Source organism: Canis lupus, chromosome 33 (assembly GCF_003254725.2).
Source record: "Canis lupus dingo isolate Sandy chromosome 33, ASM325472v2, whole genome shotgun sequence".
Taxonomy (NCBI): Eukaryota; Metazoa; Chordata; class Mammalia; order Carnivora; family Canidae; genus Canis; species Canis lupus.
Genome location: NC_064275.1, coordinates 4,103,340 through 4,124,031, shown reverse-complemented (window position 1 = coordinate 4,124,031; position 20,692 = coordinate 4,103,340). Strand labels below are relative to the sequence as shown.

At 37.3% G+C, this 20,692-nt stretch overlaps 1 protein-coding gene across 20 annotated transcripts in view; it reads right to left on the bottom strand.

Annotated features, from left to right (window-relative positions):
- Positions 1-20,692, bottom strand: part of EPHA6 (EPH receptor A6) — an 880,674-nt gene that overhangs the window by 809,658 nt on the left and 50,324 nt on the right. The window lies entirely within an intron of this gene.

Genomic DNA, 20,692 nt, shown 5'->3' with positions numbered 1-20,692 from the left:
ACATGCAAATATATATAGATATATAGATATATTTAGCACTGGTCTATTTGAATGTCATCCTGTTTAGATCCTGCTTTAAACTGACATTCACATTACTACATTGATCTAGTTTCGACATAGGTGCTTATTTTTGATTGACAAAAATCACAGCTGCAACTTCCAGATCTATATACTATGGGCATCTACCCCCACACAAAGTCAGAATCAATATTTAATTCCAAAAAGATCAAACACAGATTGCTTTAAATAAACATAGGATTATTATGTTTACCCCCAATATGCCCCTATGTGTACTGGTATTATTTTAAGCCAACATTTTCCAAAGAGAATCATTCCTTCTTAAAAATACCAAAACTACTTTTATCTAGAAACTGAGATCAGTATTTGTTCATTAGGTGTACTTACAGCATTTTGTTTTGTCATGCCTTCCTTAATTCTGGGGTTGCTTGCCTATTTTTAATATAGGTGGTGTTCATGATTAATTTTTCTACCCATACAAGAGTTTGAAAATCCTATTTGAAAGACAAAATAACATGAACACAGTGATACTAAACAGCTTTCTCAAATTTAGAGAACAAAAGACAAGAACTTTTGAATTCGTACCCTTCAGCTTTCTACTTCACTAGAAAATGATACTTGTTTCAGAGCATGTTCAAACCTTTCTGCCTCTGTCCCTTCTGGAAAACAGATCATTCTTTTTTAGTTGTGATGGAAAGATAACCTATAACAACCACAAATTATTTCCTTCATTATCACCTTAGAGAAAAAAACAAACAAAAACAGACTCAAGCTAGTTTGCTATTTAGAAGACAAGTTAGAGTTAAGAGCTGCCACTGAAAAACCTTATAATAAGAGTTGAGGGAGGCAGGCAAGATGGCAAAAGAGTAGGAGACCTGTTTTATCCACTCCCTTGACTTTGGTTAGGGAACTATCAAATCATTCTGAACACCTATGAATGCAACCCAAGGTGGAAGAAAAGAATTGCTGGAATTCGATAAATAGAAAAGCGACCACTTTTAGCAAGGTAGGAGGTGTGGAGAAGTGAATCCGAGGGGATATATTGAAAGATAAATGGTGGAGGAGGAGGGAGCCTCCACAGGCCAGCTGTGGGAAAATGGTATAAACCCAAAGTGCAAAATTGGAAACTTCAAGAAATGTGTTCCTGTGAGAGACGTCCCTGCCGGAAAGATCCTCAGGTGGTAAAGCAGGGCGGAATCCTAGGTGGGACAGTATAATCCCAGGATCCCCAGGGTCACAGAAAGAACCGGGTGCCCAAGCCTGCAGAGATCCCAAGCACTGGAGTGGGGAAACCAGTTATGGTCAGCAAGCCTGGGAGGGGCTTTCAGCTCGGTTCACCATCAACCTCAAAGGGCAGCAGGATCCTGCAGCAGCTCTCCCTGCAAGGGCCTGCAAAGGACAGAAAAATGGCAACTCTGCTCCTTCCCCCAGGAGCGGTGGCTCCAGAGGGCACAGACCAAACGGCCCCCGGTGGGGGTCCTGAAGAGGGCAGAAATGTGATGACCCTCCACCTTCCCATGAGAGGATCCCTGGGGGCAAGCACAGCAGACTCTGCAGAGTCTGGCACACACAAAAGTGATGGCCACTGGTCCATGAGGGTTTACTAAAGGGAAGGGACCACCTTTCAGCTCCGGGGCTGCAGATCAGATGTGGCCATTTTCATTTCCTCTTCTATTTTTTTAAAGCTGATTTATTTATTTATTTATTTATTTATTTATTTATTTATTTATTTATTTATTTATGAGAGAGACAGAGACAGAGACACAGGCAGAGGGAGAAGCAGGCCCCACGCAGGGAGCCCAATGCAGGACTCAATCCTGGGACTCCAAGATCATGCCCTGGGTGGAAGGCAGGCCCCAAACCTCCAAGCCACCCAGGGTCCCTCATTTCTTCTTCTAAAGAGACATAGAAAGCCTTCAGGAAACAAAAGCAATGGAGAGCAAACAGAAGCAGCTGACACTGAGCCCCACCCCCAGGAAAGGGGCGGTGTTGCTCAACCCAAGCAAACACACCTGAGAGTCAGTGCAGCTGGCCCCTCCCCTGGAAGACCAGCTGGAACAACAGGTGAAAAATTTGTCTTCCATCAAATTTATGGAAGACACAGGAATGCAAAACTCCAGAGCTAGGGGGAAATAATACAGAGAATTTAAGTTTTTTCTCATGATTTATCTTTCGTGTTTTTTTTCTTTTTGTCTTTTTCAACTAGTTTCTTATTTTATCAATTCTTTGTTTTTAAGTCCCTTTTAACTTTCATTTTTTATATTTACATTTTATACATATCCTTCATCTTTGCCTTCCTTTCACTGTATTCAATTTATATATGTAAATTATATATATAATTTATTATTTATGTTTATACATATGTATTTATAATTTGTATATAAATTAGATTATATATAATTTATTCATAAATTATAAATAATTTATTGTGTGTGTGTGTGTGTGTGTGTGTATATATATATATATATATAAAGTTTTGCTTTCTTCACAATTTTGGGATTTAGCATCTTCTAACAAACAAACCAAAATACACCAGGACAAAGTGGATCATCCTGTTTTGTCCACAGAGGTTATATTCTCTCCCTCAAACGTTGTTTCTTTTTTTTTTCCTTTTTCTTTTCTTTTTTGGTTTCTGATCTCTTCTGATTGGTCTAGTGTGTATTTTGCTTCAGTTGTGGTTGATATTTTTTATTTTGTTCTTCATTCATCCATTCTTCTCTGGGCAAAATGACTAGAAGGAGGAATTCTCAAAAAGAAAGAACCAGAGGTAATACTCTCTGCCACAGATTTAATTGCTACAGATATAAGTAAAATATCAGAACTGGAATTCAGTATAACCATTATAAAGTTACTAGCTCGGCTTGAGAAAAGTCTAAAAGACACTAGAGAATCTCTTAGTGCAGAAATACAATCTAACCAGGTGGAAATTAAAAATGCTTTAATTGAGATGCAGTCTAAACTGGATGCTCTGACAGCTGGGTAAAGGAAGCAGAAGAGAGAGTAAGTGACATTGAAGACAAGTTTATGACAAGCAAGGAGCTGAGGAAAACAGAGAAGAACAACTAATGGACCATGAGGGGAGGCATGGGGAAATCAGCAATACTATAAAGCAAAACAATATTAAAATTATTGGGGTCCCTGAGGAAGAAGAAAGAAAGCTAGGGACAAAGGTATATCTGAGCAAATCGTAGATGAGAACTAACCCAATCTGGGGAAGGAAACAGGCATTCAACCAAGAAGAAAGGACCCTTCTCAAAATCAATAAAAATAGATCAACAGCCAAATATATAATAGTGAAGCGAAGCATGCAAATTTGAGAGATAAAGAGAAATTCCTGAAAGCAGCTCAAGACAAGAGGTTCTTAATCTATAGAGGTAGAAACATTAGGCTGGCAGGAGACCTCTCCACAGAGACCTGGCAGGCCACAAAGGGCTGGCATGATATATTCAGGGTACTAAATGAGAGGAACATTCAGCCAAGAATACTTTATCCAGCTAGGCTGTCATTTAGAATGAAAGGAGAGATAAAGAGTTTCCAGGACAAACAGAAAATAAAAGAATTTGTAACCACTAAAATAGTCCTACTATAAGAGATATTACAGGGGATCCTGTAAGTGAATAGAGAGTCAAAAGTAACACAGACCAGAAAGAAACAGAGACAATTTACAGGCACTAAATTCATATCTTTAAAAAGTTACTTTAAATGTAAATGGACTAAATGCTCCAATCAAAAGACACAAGATATCAGACTGAGTAAAAAGCAAGACCCATGCATATGCTGTCTACTCATTTTAGACACAAAGACACCTCCAGATTGAAAGTGAAGGGGTGCAGAGCCATTTATCATGCTAGTGGACATCAAAAGAAAGCTGAGGTAGCAATCCTCATATCAGTCATATTAGATTTTAAAGCAAAGACTATAGTAAGGGATGAAGAGGGACACTGTATCATACCTAAAGGTCTATTCAACAAGATCTAACAATTATAAATATTTATGCTCCTAACTTGGGAGCAGCCAATCACATAAACCAAAAAGAAACACAGTGATAATAACACAATAATAGGAGACTTCAACATGTCACTGACAGCAATGGACAGGTCATCTAAGCAGAAGATCAACAACAGGAAACAAGGGCTTTGAATGACATACTGGACCAGACAGACTTCACAGATATATACAGAACATTCCACCCTAAATCAACGGAATACGCACAGCACATTCTCCAGAACAGATCACATACTGGGTCACAAATCAGGTCTCAACCAATACCAAAATACTGGGATTTTTCCCAGCATGTATTCAGAACACAATGCTTTGAAACTTGAACTCAATTATAAGAGGAAATTTGGAAGGAACTCAAACACTTGGAAGTAAAAGAGCATCCTACTAAAGGATGAATAAGTCAATTAGGAAATTAAAGAACAATTTAAAAAATTCACGAAAACAGGCAGCTGTTCAAAACCTTTGGAATACAGTAAAGGCAGTCCTTAGAGGGAAGCACATAGCAATACAAGGCTTTCTCAAAGAATTAGAAAAGTCTCAAATCCACAAGCTAAATTTATACCTAAGAGAGCTGGAAAAAGAAGAGCAAATAAAGCCCAAACCAAGCAGGAGAAGATAAATAATAAAGATTAGAGCAGAAATCAATGAAGAAGAACAGTAGAACAGATCAATGAAACCAGGAGCTGGTTCTTTGAAAGAATTAATAAGATTGATAAACCTCTAGCCAGATTTGTCAAAAAGAAAAGAGAAAGGACCCAAATTAATAAAAGTATGAATGAAAGAGGAGGAATCGCAATCAACACCAAGGAAATACAAACAATTTTAAGAAAATATAATGAACAACTCTATGCCAACAAATTTGGCAATCTGGAAGAAATGGATGAATTCCTGGAAACTTATAAACTATCAGAACTTAAACAGGAAGAAAGAGAAAACCTGAACAGACCCATAACTAGCAAAGAAATTGAATCGATGATCAAAACCCTCCCAAAAAACAAGAGTCCAGGGCCACATGGCTTCCCAGAGGAATTCTACCAAATACATAAAGAAGAGCTAAGACCTATTCTTCTGAAACTATTTCAAAAATAGAAATGGAAGGAAAACTTCCAAACTCATTGTATGAGGCCAGCATGACCTTGATCCTAAAACCAGACAAGACCCCACCAAAAAGGAGAATTACAGACCAATATTCCTGATGAACATGGATGTCAAAATTCTCACCAAGATATTAGCCAACAGGATCTAACAGTACATTAAGAGAATTATTCACCACAACCATGTGGAATTTATTCCGGGCTACAAGGGTGGTTCGACATTGTCAAATCAATCAACATGATACATTACATTAATAAAAGAAAGGACAAGAACCATGCTCTCAATAGATGCAGAAAAAACATTTGACAAAATACAGCATTCTTTCCTGATTAAAACTCTCCACAGTATAGAAATAAAGGGAACATATCTCAATATCATAAAAGCCATCTACAAAAAGCCCACAGTGAATATCATCCTCAATGGAGAAAGACTGCGAGCTTTTCCCCTAAAGTCAGGAACATGACAGGGACGTGCACTCTCACCACTGCTATTCAACATAGCACTAGGGGTCCTAGCCTCAGCAATCAGACAAAAAAAAAGGAAATAACAGGAATTCAAATTGGCAAAGAAGAAGTCAACCTCTCCCCCTTTGCAGATGACATGATACTGTACATAGAAAACCCAAAAGACTCCCCCCCTCAAGATTGCTAGAACTCATACAGCAATTCGGCAGTGTGGCAGGATACAAAATCAATGCCCAGAAATCAGTGACATTTCTATACACTAACAATGAGACAGAAGAAAGAGAAATTAAGGAGTCAATCCCATTTACAATTGCACCAAAAAAACCATAAGATATCTAGGAATAAACCTAACCAAAGAGGTAAGGTATCTATACCCTAAAAACTACAGAACACTTCTGAAAGAAATTGAGGAAGACACAATGAGATGGAAAAACATTACATGCTCCTGGATTGGAAGAATAAATATTGTTATAATGTCTATACTACCCAGAGCAATCTGCACATTCAATGCAATCTATCAAAACACCACCAACGTTTTTCACAGAGCTGGAGCGAATAATCCTAAAATTTGTATGGAACCAGAAAAGACCCCAAGCAGCCAGAGGAATGTTGAAAAAGAAAACCAGAGCCAGGGGCATCACAATGCTGGATTTCAAATTTTACTACAAAGCTGTGGTCATCAGTGTGGTACTGGCACAAAAGCAGATACATAGCTCAATGGAACAGAATAGAGAACCCAGAAATGGGCCCTCAACTCTATGGTCAACTAATATTCGACAAAGCGGAAAGAATATCCACTGGGAAAAGGACAGTTTCCTCAACAAATGGTACTGGGAAAATTGGATAGCCATGTGCTAAAGAATGAAACTGCATCATTTTCTTATACCATACACAAAGATAAACTCAAAATGGATGAAAGACCTAAATGTGAGAGAGGAATACATCAAAATCCTAGAAGAGAACACAGGTAGCAACCTCTTTGACCTTGGCTGCTGAGCTGGTGCAGCCATTCTGGAGAACAGTATGGAAGTTCCTCAAGAAGTTAAAAATAGAGCTACCCTACGACCCAGCAATTGCACTACTGGGTATTTCCCAAAAGATATGAAGATAATGATCCAAAGGAGCACCTGCACCCCAACTTTTATAGCAGCAATGTCCACAACAGCCAAACTATGGAAAGATCCAAGATGTCCATCGACAGATGAACACAGAAAGAAGATGTGGTGTACATGTGTGTGTATGATATACATATACTATAGAATATTACTTAGGTATCAAAAAAGGACGAATCCTTAGCATTTACATCAACATGGATGGAACTGGAGGGTATTATACTGAGTGAAGTAAGTTAATCAGAGAAAGACAATTATCATATGGTTTCACTCATATATGGAATATAATAAACAGTGTAGAAGATCATAGGGGAAGGGAGGGAAAACTGAATGGGAAGTTATTGGAGAAACAGTGGTTTCTGGAAACAAACTAAAGGTTACTGGAGGGGAAGAGGGTGGGGGGGTGGGGTACCTGGGTGATGGGCATTAAGGAGGGCACCTGATGTGATGAGCACTGGGTGTTATACACAACTGATAAATTACTGAACACTACATCTGAAACTAATGATGTACTATACATTGGCTAACTGAATTTTTAAAAATAACTAATTAATTATAGTAGTTCATTAAAAATATACTAGGAGTGTTCATCCCCACTTGTGTATCTTCCTATCTTGCTCAAAACAACCTCTATATTGTTATTCTGCTTGATACAGCTATATTTGCTTCAGTCTTAAACCTAAAGAGGGTAAGTTTACCCCATAGACAGACCCAAGGAGGACCCAGATGTGAATCTGATCCATGATAAAGTCATCAAATGACAGGTTTACCCCTAGATTCCTGAGCAAGGTTGGTAAGACTTATCAATGAGTCACCTCATAAGTCATGCTTTCTCCATAAAATTGTTCAGTTATTGGTATAGATTTAAAAAAAGGAAAGAAATTTGTCATGTTCCTAAGTAAAAGCAAATACAATTCTTTCATTTTGACATTGTCAACTCTTTGATCTATACATAAACAATAATTTTGCATAGAACCTGTATTATTTTCATTTATTTCAATTATACAGATTAAATAGGTAGGAAAGACTATTTGGCCTTGGTTTTAGATTTGCTAGTCATACATTTAATAAATGTTATGATTTTTTATCTGTCACAGAATCGCACCCCAATTAGCCAAAACCATAGAACCTTCTCCCCATTACTTATCAGAGATGCTTCTTGCCTTTCTAGTGCTTTCTTTTCTTTATATTTCTTACTTGTATCCTAGGGTTTTGGACACTATTTTTTTGAAGAATATTATAAAATTCAAGGTTAGAAATTCACTTAAATATTGTTTTTATAGCTCTGGTAAAAACAGATTATGATTACTTTTTGAAAAATCTTATCTACATTATATTAGCCATCTCAATGTAAAACCATTTCTACATAATGGAAGAACAGTCTAAAAAATTATTGAAACCATTACTCTAAGGATAAAAAGTAGTGACTTTGCACTAAAAATTAAAAATAAGTTTTACTAGAATTTAAGAAAAAACTTATATGAGTAAAATAGTCTTCTTTTTTCCCTCCTGGAAAATGGAAGGGAATTTTTTTCCCCTTTCCAATATTGTTTTTATTCTCCTTTACACTTACATGGACACAACAGAAATCATTTTTAACTTCCTTCATTAGGACATAGGTTGTCACAAAAATGTTACTTGATTTTAAGACACTTTAATATTATTTCAACATTTATTGAGTCTGTTATATTTAAGATGCTGTACTAGCTATTGCAGGATATAGAAAGTTTACAGGATACTATGTGTAGCCTCAAGGAGTATCTGATGTCATTTTTTTTTCACTCCCACTGTTAGGATTTTTGTGTCAGCTCACATGCCATAGTTTATTCAAACATGTAAATAGTGAAAAAGCTTAAAATGCCCTTATTCAGAAGGTGCAGAAAGGCTGCAGCTATTTAGTAGACTGTGTAGAATTAAACTGCTGTTTCAAAAGGGCAAACATCCAATAGCATATCAACATCTCCATAAAACTGTCAGTAATTGGCCCATTTATCTCAGTTGCTACAGAAGTGCCAAAGATGAATAGATTTTAGAAATATATATCAGTAGTCAACAGTAAGGGAAATAATAATCTTCTACCTGAAGAATACTTTTCAAAATAATCCTAAATATAAGAAATGTCTGCTTAATTAGTTCGAAGAGACAGTGTTTTATTTAGAGTAAGAAAGAAACTGAAGTACACATTACTCGATGTAAACATTTATTAATCCAAGCTTTAGTCACCGGCTATAAAAAAAATCAAGTAAAAAAATAATATTAAAATTTTGAAAAACATACATATTAAACAACTTTGAAAGGACAATACCTTCCTTTTGTTCATTGAAATTATAGTGAAATCAAGAAATTGGGACACTTGGGTGGTTCGTCAGCTGAGCATCCAACTCTTGGTTTCTGCTCAGGTCATGATCTCAGGGTCTTGGGATCCAGCCACATTGGCTCTGTGCTCAGCGTGGAGTCTGCTGGAAATTTCCCCCACTTTTCCCTTGCCCTTTCCCCCAGTTTACATGCTCTCTTTCTCTAAATTAATAAAATATTTTTTTAAAAAGATACAATCATTCATATTTAATTTAAAAGTTAGTTCTACCAATATAGTGTGAGCTCCTCAAGGGCAGGGTCTGTGTGTGTGTGTATTTATTGAAAAAAATGAATGAATGAAGGCATGCCTGCATGCATGAATGAATAAATGAATGAACAAACAACTCAATAGAAGGGAGCATGGGCAAAAAACTCATGCCTTGGGAAAAAACATTCTTTTTTTTAATTGAAGTTTGATTTGCCATCATATAGTATAACACCCATTGCTATAGAATGGGAGAAGATATTTGCAAATGACATATCAGATAAAGGGCTAATATCTAAGATCCATAAAGAATTTATCAAACTCAGCAGAAAAGAAACAAACAATCCAATCATGAAATGGGCAAAAGACATGAACAGAAATTTCACCAAAGAGGACACAGACATAGCCAACAAGGACATGAGAAAATGCTCCACATCACTTGCCATCAGGGAAATACAAATCAAAACCACAAATGATACCACTTCACACCAGTGAGAATGGCGAAAATTAACAAGACAGGAAACAACAAATTTGGAGAGGTTGGGGAAAAAACATTCTTAACCAACTACTGAAAAAGCAGTGCAAGAGTAGCGGGAAGGCAGGCACTCGACAAAATTTAAGTGGCCACTGTGCTTACTTTACGAGGGAAGACGTCAAAGGCTACTCACATATGATCCCACTAAGATGTGGTTAAGGGACAAAGTGGTCTTTGGAAAAAATAAAATTAAAAAAAAAAAAAAAAAAAAAAAAAAAAAAAAAAAATAAAATTAAAGTAGGCATTTGTTTCAAGCACAGAATGGATTGTTAGAAGACAAACATTTTCCACAACTTTGGGAGTCCTCTCTTCTCCACCCAGCCCCAACCCTGTTATCAGAGTGCCCTTAGATTTCTGGCTTTCACTCCAAATTCTATCCCCACCTGTCACAGTGCATGGTGTTCAAATGATCCCTTCTTATCCGCTGCCCTACTGAATGAAAACACTCATCATAAAAAAAAAAAATCTTCACTAACATAGCACACAAATGTGCTTATGAATACTCATTTATTTCCCTTTATCCATCCCTTCCTGGATTATTTATCCAACTTAGATTTGAATTGATTACACCACCCTTTGGGTGACAGTGAATTGGGGCTCTTTCATGGCATAGCTAAAACCACATAAGCAATTCCTCATAGAACTATTTTGAAAAAGAACTCCTAAAACTCCGACTTCTACCACACACAAAGAGATGACCCTCTGATAGATTATATTGTGTGCTAGTAAACTTAGCCAAGTCATAATTCTTATTCTACCAATTATTGGGAATTGCTCTGCCATTAACCAAGTAATTGTCTAATTTTAATTATCCATCCCAATCTGGGGCTCTCAGTGGACTCTGATTTTTTTTTAAGATTTATTTATTTATTCATGAGAGACACAGACAGAGAGAGAGGCAGAAACACAGGCAGAGGGAGAAGCAGGCTCCTCACAGGGAGCCTGATGTGGGACTCAATCCCAGATCCCGGGATCACGACCTGAGCCGAAGGCTGGCACCCAACTGCTGAGCCACCCAGGCATCCCAGACTCTGATCTTTTTAGCCACACTTCCAGGGCATGCATGACTTAGCATTTAAAACAAGAGTAACCTGGGTGGCGTAGCGGTTTGGCGCCTGCCTTTGGCCCAGGGCGCGATCCTGGAGACCCGGGATCGAATCCCACATCAGGTTCCCGGTGTATGGAGCCTGCTTCTCCCTCTGCCTATGTCTCTGCGCCTCTCTCTCTGTGACTATCATAAATAATAAAAAAAAAAAAATTTAAAACAAGAGTAACAAACAGAATTTTGCATATTGCGTCATGGGTCATGATTGTCTCTACTTTGCCCTTTGTGTTTCTCTTGTTAATTGATCGACTCCAAGAGTCTCCTAAGAGAAAGCTAAGAGTAGGTTTTTTTTCCCCTTAGATTTCCCCATCCACTCTCTCCAGTTACTTCCAGAAATATCATCCACACTCTAGCTTTAGTCTCTAAAAAAGGTAACAGCCAAATTGCCAATTGACGACTCTTCTCTACAGCAGCTAACTAAACTGTCCATGAACACTCAGATTTAACAGTCAGTTGCTTATGAAACATGATTGTCACGTCATAAAACTTGATACTCTGTTCAGACAACGATATATATTTTGGGAGAGATGCTGCAAAAGAATAACTTTATTTTTTTTATTTTTTTTTTTATTTATTTATGACAGTCACAGAGAGAGAGAGAGAGAGAGAGAGAGAGGCAGAGACACAGGCAGAGGGAGAAGCAGGCTCCATGCACCGGGAGCCCGACGTGGGATTCGATCCCGGATCTCCAGGATCGCGCCCTGGGCCAAAGGCAGGCGCCAAACCGCTGCGCCACCCAGGGATCCCAAGAATAACTTTAAAAATGTAATTTTTAACCCTTTTACCATAATTGCATCATCCTCAGTTGCCTAAGAAATGTGTGTTGTCTCCTGAATCTCTACATTGAATTGTAGTTTTAGTAAGTAATATCGTCTGTGGAAGAGAATAGTCTGTAATGAGAGAAATGGGCAGGAAAAATATGAAGACAAAATATAAAGACAACTAGTTGCCATATCATTTACACATAAACAGCTTTTAACATAATCATTTGATAAAGTTATGAGAATTGTGTAGGACAACTTCTGATTGAAAGTACTGAGGAAATGACAGAGCAAATATGAGGCCAGATTTAGAGGCACATGAACTGTAAGACAGCTGATCTTTTGTGACATATTTCTGCACCACAGATGAATCAGGAGGAGGAATGGTTCATAAATGAAACATTTACAAATGTGACCCATGCCAAGAGCAGCATGGCTTCAGTATTATAGAAAAGAATGACAGATGGACACTTTACTGTTGGCAGAAAAAAAATAAAACAACAACAACAACAACAAAATAGACATTATCATTATCCTGTAGGGAAGGCAAATCATTAAGTGCTACTGTGAAAGTGTTTACCATCAAGATCTTGTGCAATAAAATAAATGTGATAAAGATGATAATAGAAGTTTAACATTTAGGCAAATGGAGACTATTTTATCCAACACAAGCTTCCCAAGAACAATTCAGCATAAGAAAGCAGATACAGGCTTTCATAAAGCATTGGTCAATTTTAATTCATTGATTAGTCAAGACATGGATTATGGTAAGAAATATAAAATGTTGAGAAATTCTTTGGGTGACAAACTCCATCCTCACCTGCCATGACTAAGCAGCTCAATTTTTATCCTTCCAGGGAGGAGTGATCATATTTTAGGAAACTGATTCCTGCTAATCAGACATACGGGAGACTAATGTATAAATAAGAAGGAATATTTATTCACTGATGATTTGAATCCCCAGGGAATCTCCTTCTTTCAGGTAAACACATTCAAGAGACTAAATTATAGATCAAAGATTTCTAGGAAAGTACTAAATGACTGGAAAGGAATAACCCCGTTTCACTCTTTACAATCCTCTAGGTCTATTTCCATGTAAGGAATTAACAATTTTACCTACTCATTTTATTTATTTTTTTTTTTTTATTTTTTATTTTTATTTTTATTTTATTTTTTTTTTTTTTTGTATCCTTTGGAACATTTTATTTTTTTTTTTGTCAGTTTATTATTTTTATTTTTTTATTTATTTTTTTATTTATTTTTTTTTTTTATTGGTGTTCAATTTACTAACATACAGAATAACACCCAGTGCCCGTCACCCATTTTAAAGCTCTTAACTTTGAATAGTGCTGAAGATACAATAAGAAGTGTTCTACTTCCAAAAAATGGTTTTTCAAATATACATACTACCAACTTCTAACTTTGGCATTTCATTAGCCTAAAGAGATCCATGTCCTATTTCTTACTTATAAAATGAGAAGAATAATTTTTTGTTTTTTAAGCCACTATTTCAAACACTATTTACAAGGCATATCAGAGTCTCCATAGTTATAGCATATTTATTACTGGCTAGATTTTGGAAGGACTAATTTTTATTTTTTGGAAAAAAAAATTGGTTCTATGTGTAGACTCTCATTAATTACAAAGTAGTATGTATTTTTTTCTCAAGAAAGATTCTTACATGTGAATAAAATAAATCCCAATTACTGGACAGAAAATAAGATTTGTGACCATGCCACATGATTTTGGAAAGAATCTAAACTTGTAGGCATAGAGTCCACAATTGGTTGGACAGATTATTTTGGTCTCAGCTCACTCTTTACTGCAGTCCTTATTCTTATTCACCAAGAATAAGAAGAGTTTAAAAACTTAAAACCATTGATCTGTCAATGTAGATAGTTTCTAAGAAACTTAACCATTTACTCTTCAATGACATTATTTAATGGTATGATCTATAACTGCCACATTCTGAATAATGCACAATTGTATGTTCTTCAGGAATCTGTTACTTCATGTTTTCTCTTTCTTCATGCTTTTAAGAAGAAGAAAAAAACATTAGTTTGAGGGTTTCAACTATTATTTCAATGTTATCAATATTCAAAAACGGTATCTCCAGCATAAATCTCTTTTAGGCATCAGAAACAATTCAGAAATCCTTTACCTGTTCACAAACTGGCCCCTGTACATAGATGGCAAGAAGAAATCTAAGAAAGAGAAGGAAAACACTTCAGATTGGCAGGTGGCAGGTTTTAATAAACAAGGGAACTTGCTTAAAAGGTATGTCTTAGGCAGCCACAAGATGAGGGCACCACCACACCTGCCTGCCAGATGTTAGTTTGTAGAAGCCTTAACTGGGTCCATGCACGTGTACCATCCAGGTGGTCTCAACATCTTCCTCTCTCCAGGCTATGTCTATGGGACAGCTCCTAATGTGAGAATGGTGGGCAAAAATGTACATTCAAAGGACAGGGGACGGGGTGAGAAGCCTCTGATTATCCAGGGCCAGCTCACCGGTCACATTGTAGCCATATTTTCTTGATTACCTCCTCTAATACCACTCAAACTTAACTCCAGGGATCCCTGGGTGGCTCAGCGGTTTGGCGCCTGCCTTTGGCCCAGGGCGCGATCCTGGAGTCCCGGGATCGAATCCCACATCGGGCTCCCGGTGCATGGAGCCCGCTTCTCCCTCTGCCTGTGTCTCTGCCTGCCTCTCTCTCTCTCTCTCTCTCTCTCTCTCTCTATGTCTATCATAAATAAATAGATAAATCTTTAAAAAAAAAAAAAAAACTTAACTCCACATTTGACTTATTTTCCCATGAATGGATACCACCTCCTCATTTCCCCATTTGAGTTATTGGCATCCAGCATCTGCCCAAGGACACCAATCAGGAATCTGAATCCAATCCTTGACTCATCCCTCACGTCTCATCTATCATTTTGCAAACTATGTTGTAGGCAGAATAATGGCCCCCTTCTCCAAAGGTGTTCAAATCCTAATCCCAGGAATGTGTGAATATGCTATGTCACATAGCAAAGGAAATTAAGGTCACAGATGGAATTAAGTTGCTAATCATCTGACCTTAAAAGAGGGAGACGATCCTAGATTACCCAGTGGACCCAATGTAATAATTAATAAAGGTCCTTAAAAGTAGAAGAGAAAATCAGAGGAAGTTGTGAGTACAGAAGAAAGGCACAGAGAAATACAACTTGCTGACTTAAAGATGGAAGAAAGCAGCCATGAGACCAGGAATGTGAGCAGCCTTCAGGGGCTGGAAAGGGCAAGTGAATGGATTCTTCTCTACAGCATCCAGAAAGGAACACAGTCCCACTGACACCTTGATTTTAGCCTAAAGAAATCCACATCCCAGGATCCCTGGGTGGCGCAACAGTTTGGTGCCTGCCTTTGGCCCAGGGTGCGATCCTGGAGACCCGGGATCGAATCCCACGTCGGGCTCCCGGTGCATGGAGCCTGCTTCTCCCTCTGCCTCTGTCTCTGCCTCTCTCTATCTGTGTGACTATCATAAATACATACAAATTAAAAAAAAAGAAAAAAAGAAATCCACATCCCATTTCTAGCTTACAAAATGGTAAGAATACATTTTTGTTTTTTAAGCCACTAAGTTGAAGGTAACTTGATACAACAACAATAGAGAATCAACACACTAAACTTCCTAGGTCATCGTCAAATCTATCACTTTTTCTATTTGCTACCTATTTCGTGCCTTAACTGGACTGGAGTCCCTTAGTCTTTTTCTTCTCATTTAACTTCCTCAATACAGACTCAGGGATCTGCCTAAAGTACAAATCTGATTTTTCCATTCTCTGCTCAAAATTCCTCAGTGGTTCACCTTATCACTTAGAAAATTCTCCCAAGGGACCCTGGGGGTTCGGTGGGTTAAGCATCTCCCTTTGGCTCAGGTCATGATCTCCAGGTCCTGGGATCGAGCCCAGTGTCTGGTTCCCTGCTCAGCAGGGAGTCTGCTTCTCTCTCTCTCTCTCTCTCTCTCTCTCTCTGACCCTCCTTCCTGCTCATTCCCTCTTTTTCAATTAAATAAATAAAATCTTTAAAAAAAGAAAACTTACCAAAATATTTGCTATAAATGTGCACTTATTTCCCCATAATATATACATTAAAATTCTACTAGATTCTGAGTATAAAGGTGAATCAAAATAAACAGCCCATGTTTTCAGGGTAGTATAATCCTATATGAAAAACAGAAAATAAACACAATATAAAATAAATATATAACTATGTTATGAGAAGTGCTATGAATCTAATGTAGATTTTAGGTTCATGGAAAGCCTCTAAAAGGAGAGCCATTATTATAGAGTGGAACTATTCTCTATATTCCTTTTAGATTCATGATATGAAGTATATAACAGCAAATTGGAGAACACATGAAATAAGGTATTGCTAAAAAAAATTTTTTTTTAAATAAGGTATTGCTGAATTATTTCTAACCCAATATTTCTCCCACTTTTTTGGTGCTAGAACCTCTTTGTCACTGAAGATATGCTAACATTCTTTGGTAAAATGTTCATGAAAACATGGTAAAGTAACTGCTGCCTTTCAAGGTATCCTTTTCACTGCATGCAAGACACTTCCTGGCTTGATCTCATCAATCTGTTCTACTTCTTCTGCAGTACCACATCCCTACTCCACAGTACTCAGATATACTGGTAATGCTCAAACTCACTTCATCCTCTCACTTCTCCACATTTCATGCTAGTCCTTTCTTACTAGAATTCTCTCACTTTTTCGGTCCTGGAAAAAGACTCCTAGTCATCACTCATGGCTTAGCCTAAATGTAATTTCTCATAGAATCTTCCTAAATTCATCCTCAAAAGATGCAGATGCTCCTATTCTTTTGGGCCATTGAAATTTGTACACAAACAGTAATTATTTTACTTTATTTTACTACAACATAAGCATTTCTTTGTGTAACTATTCTTCCACATAATCTGAAATCCTTAAAGGCCAAAACCATATACCTTAACCCCAATCCTGAATATTGATTATTTTTAAAATGAATAATGAAATGGATTGTAAAATGAGAATAAGTAAATGAGAAATTTAGAATAACTAGACACATATTATGCTACAGTTAGTAAATGGTTCAAAATGTCAATAAAAATGGACAACTTAGAGCACACAAAAAATATAGTATACTTTCAGTAGCTATACAAAATACATTGGAGTATATTGGAGAGAGAGTAGCTAAAGTCCTATGATTATAAATCCAATGGTCCAAAAGGAATGAATAATAAAAGAACTCTGTGCTTTTCTATCAGATTGTTACAAAAGAAATTACTAGAGCAGAGTTAAAGCACTGGCAAAGTCATAACAATAATCCTAAAATCCTGATCATATGAGAAAGAATAAAAATTACTACTGAAATTAAATCATAGTGATTCAATGCTCAACTACTTAAGCAAAAGAAATTTCACTGGAAACCAAGTAAGAGATTACACACAAAACACACACACACACACACACACACACACACACACATATCTCAAAGTGACCTGAGGTAGTTCTGAGCATATTCCTTTCGATCAATTATATATATAATCATATAATTAATAATATATATCTAACTAATCTAAAAGAATACACTCAAATATAAAGGAAAAATACCTATGAAAAAGAATTATAATCTACCCACAATAAAATTAATCAGTGGCTGCTCTTGATAAAGGAAAGTGGATGTATTATGGCCACTGGAATTGAAGAATGGCTAAGAAAGGAACATCAGATGGCATTAAAAAGCATTTTTAAAGCTATAGGTGTTGTTACAACATCTCTGAAGTTAAATATAAGAATCCTACTGATTTAACACTTTCATCTTGAAGTGGCCAGAATGACATTACAACTTTATAGAGCCCCTGTTTGGTTGGGTTTTCAGGTGAATTCAAACTTCCAGTAAATTTATTTTTATTAGAGACTAGATATATTGAAATCCCAGAAAATAAGACAGAGTATTAATAAATCTCCATACTTAATATGCTCTAAAATATAGTTATAAATTTTAATGACATACCTTTGTGTCTTAGAGGAGCAAACTGTGGACATAAGGAAGTATGGAAGCTCCTATAAGATTTCACATTATTACTGGGGAAAGGGTTCTTTCTTTTTTAAACAGGGGAGCCAAACTGACAATAATCAGGAAAGGGTAGATTACTCTGACTCTGGAGGCAGTGGCAATTATCTCAAATACCCTCTATTATACGAGCAATAATCCCTAGTCATCTTATTTACAGAGAAATAGATGACATACTCAAAGAAATTCCATAAAACAACTGTAAGAGAAACCTATTAAATGAATAGGTTTGCCTCAGACTCCAATCCCAGATAAGCAAGCTACTGATCTGAGAAACACCAGAACTATTCATTCACCTCTTCATCATCACTTTCATCAACCATCTATTGAGTACTTAGTGAATCCAAGAACTGCGCAAGGGACTCAAGTATATATGGAGTGGAGTGGAACAGGTCAGAGGAAAGTAAACCATTTTGCATTAGGAAATGTTTTAGGAAATGAACCAAATACTTCAAAACTAAGAAATATACTGTACCGCATAAAATTCTTAAAAATAGAGTGCCTGAGGACATTTTGTAAACTGACCCAAACTCATGAAACTGAGTGATAAGGAAACAATTTTGAATTCCTCCTATCCAAAAGATTAAACTTTGATGAACATTCTCTTGACATAGCATTGGATCCATATCGATAAGAACTGGAATTTCTAGTTTTACTAGAAGATTAATGCCCTAGTTGTTCCAGGCCAACTCTAAAATGTCACACATTATAAGGAAATGTTCCCACCACACCATCATAAATAATGGGATTAAGCTAAAACATTTAGTCAATTTAAAAAACAAAATACCATTTGAAAGTACTACTTCACTAAGCCTTTCTTATGTTCCTCTTTAAGATGATATTTTCTCCAATATTCCCTGAATTCAACAAAAATTCTGAGCAACACCCAAGTGACCAACATGTCATATAGACCCTATAGGATGGAGATATATATATAAATTTATTTGTTTGTTTATTTATTTATTAGCATTCTATCCCTCAAACCCAAACTCCAGGCCTTACTGAATTCACATCATGTTCTCAAAAACCTCAAATTCTTTGGGCCCTCTCACAAACTAATATCATCTCAGCTTGACAACTACCTACTCACCTTTGGTCTCAGTTTACATAGCAGTTCTTGTTAGAGGCTCTCCTGATCTCTTACTAAATGATAGGGAAGTGTCATGTTTAATGGGTCTCCTTAGACTAATGCATATTTTATAGCTGAAAATCATGTAACTATTTACTGTAAGTATTCAATCATTTATTTCCAAGAAGAGAGTAAGTTTCATAAGTTTAGGAACCATAGTCATCTTGTTCAACAACCTTTTTCTAGAACCGAGTAGAATGACCTATCAGAAGGCTGTCATTAAGAGTTCAAATAAGAAATAATAATAGCCTTAGCATAAAAAATTCTCTCAACTGATCAAGGCCATGGTGAACTCTACTCCCTCTAAATATACTTAATATGCCCAGCTATTTTTTGCTTCTCATTCGAAACTTACCATATGTCAGTCTATATTATTTATATATAATTTCATACCATGGATGAGGAATATAAGATTCAGAAATATGAGAAGACTTACTAAAGGTCACTCAGGTACTTAGTGTTATCACCAGATTAAAATCCATACCTGAGGTGAAGATCAAGATATCAGAGTAGGAAGATCCTGAGCTAACTTCTTTCCACAGAGACACTAAAACTACATACAATTGCATACAGAAAAACTCAGAATGAACCTGAAGACTAGAAGAGCAGCTCTTTCACAACTAAAGATATAAAAAAAAAATCCACACTGAAATGAGTAGGAAGGGCAAAGATATGATCTAGTCAGAACCCACACCCCTCACACAGCAACCCAAAAGTGGGAGGCACCTCACAAACTGAAGGTGCCCCTTGAGAAGCAAGGAGTTTAAGCCTCACACTGGGCAACTGGACCCTGGGGATCTGCACAGGGAAGACAAGACCTCATCATATCTGGCTCTGAAAATCAGCAAGGCTTAATTCCAGGAGAAGCAGAGGGCTACGATAAACTGAAACTCCATTCTTAAAGGGCCTACCTACAAACTCACTCACTCCAAGACCCAGCACAGAGGCAGCAGTTTGAAAAGGCCCTGGACCATATAGGAAGGAGACTGACCAATTTTAGGGCATATATCAGAGAAGCAAGGATCTATAGGAACTTCCTCCAGAAATGGAAGTGCTGCAACACCCTATTTTTTTTTTCTCCTTCTCCTTAGCTGGCCCAGCACTGGTAGATGCCATTTCTGACACTCTCCATCTATCTTGCCACCTCTACTCATCCCTCCTTATTGTTCTCCTGCAGACCAGTGCCTCCTAATACACCCATCCAACAGCTACCCCTCCAAAATATCTCTCACCCTGTCATAACTAATGGATGACCTCAGCAAGGACTATAACACAAAAGCAATTTCCATCCCACCACACCCAGTAGGCAGCCTCATGCAGATCTAGCACCTTCCCCCTACAACTGGGTCTTGACCCACCACCTATCTGGTAGGCAGTTTTGTCTGGATCTTGCTACCCCAAGCGGCTCTCACCTTGTAAAACCCCCATAGCATGACCGTGACTGGAATCAGCACCATCCCCCCACACACAGCAAATTCTACCCTGATATACCCAGTAGGCACCTCACCCTGGACCAACACCTCTCCAAAGAGACTCTACATGTGGCAGACCAGCCCCCACTCACTAGTGCACCTAGAGAAGCTGCAGCCTAACCACAACAAGAGGGCTCACAGAGCCCACATAGAGGACACTTGGGAGCACCTAGTTCTGGTAACCAGGAGAGGGGATTGTGCTCCTAGGTTTCACAGGAAACCACCTACATAAAGCTACTTCTTCAGGATTAGGAGATAAAACTGACATACTTCACACACAGAAACAGAATCCGGCAAAATGAGGCTTTGGAAAAATATCTTCCAAAGCAAAGAATGAG